Below are 1,569 nucleotides of genomic sequence, written 5' to 3'. Positions count from 1 at the left end.
TTATGATAGTATCGTGTTGGCTCTAATTACGTCCTACTCGTTGGGATGATATAATTATTTGATCAATCCAATGCGGTTATTTGAATAAAGTAAAGTAATTATTCCAGATCCGTAGATTAATAGATAGTGAAATATTTACCAAAGGATCGGAAATACTATCATGAAAACTCTAAAGCCTATTGATGAAGATGTCATCATCCTAGAGTTATAAGCAAAATATTACATCTGAGGAGATTGGTGGTGTGGTCAGTGAAAACTTATTTATTAGCGCCATCGTTTCGGCCAGAATTTCAGGCCTTCATCAGATCTAAGAAAAAAGCCTTCTTTGAGAAATTAAAAAAAAAAAAAAGGAATTCATTCATTAAAAACATAAAGATTAGCCAAAATTATTAAATAAAACTTTTAAAAGTTCATTATTGTAGACCTGTTACTACAAGTGCCGGGAAGAAAAAAAGGCAGTTATCTCACCCCAATTTTTGATTACTTTAATGAAAACTAGATATAATTACTAGTCAAAATTGATGAGTCTGTCAAGTATAGGTAGAGGGAATAAAAAATGGCGGCCGTTTAAAAACCTTAAAAAAACACTAATTTTTTATTCGGAACTCTATATCATAAAAACTACCATCACTACAAAATCTAAGAGAACATTATTTAAAAAACATTTACTGAAATATTATCCCTAAAAGAGCTACTTACTTCCAATAGTTATCGAGATATAGCTTTTCAAAAAGCAAAATTTCTTAAAAATCTACTGAAAGATTAGTAGTTAGTTAATTTATTTTGAGAATTTAATATCTCAGGAACTATGTGACATACAGATGTCTCTTAGCACTCGAATTAAAGCTAGTTTAATGGACTATAAAGAAGTTTATGAACTTTACCTTTGTAGGAATAATAGTTTTCATGATATTTGGTAAAATAAATTGATTAATTCGGACAATAGGTTTGATTTATGAAAAACTTCATTTCAAAAACCATTGGACGTACAGATGTCTGTCAGCGCTCAAATTAAAGCAAGTTAAATTTACTACAAAATAGTTAATTATGTTACTAAATTCCTGTCTAAAATTAAAGTCTTACCAAATTCCTGGAGATTCCCATCTCAGCCATGATCTTCCAAAGACAGTTTTTTCAAGTATTTGTTTCAGGACGAAGAACACTGATAATAAATTATAATTAAAGATATTGGGAGTGGGTAGCTCAACAAACAAACAAAGAAAAAAGTGAGAAATGCTTTAGTCAGATATGCTGCTCAATTATATTAGATTGCTACATTACACAGCATACCAATCAATTATCTTTAACAACTTTATTTCTAGAATTTCACAATTTTATTCTCCCTATCTCACTCTTCAGGCCTCCCATTTCCAGTGATCCGCTATCTACATTTGATCCGTTAAACAAATTTATCATCAGACCGCAATGTGGAGTCAAACCAAAGACATAATAATGAGGTGTAGATAGTTGACCGTAGATTAATGATTGAAGAAGTTTGTCGGGGGGTGCGGTCAGCAAAGAACAACATAAATAAACAAAACCATATTTATTTATTTTACGCCGACGTTT

This window comes from Halyomorpha halys, unplaced genomic scaffold (genome assembly GCF_000696795.3).
Source record: "Halyomorpha halys isolate HHAL.00 unplaced genomic scaffold, Hhal_1.1 Scaffold944.1, whole genome shotgun sequence".
Taxonomy (NCBI): domain Eukaryota; kingdom Metazoa; phylum Arthropoda; class Insecta; order Hemiptera; family Pentatomidae; genus Halyomorpha; species Halyomorpha halys.
The sequence above is the reverse complement of the archived record's forward strand: the minus strand, read 5'-3'. Positions refer to the sequence as shown.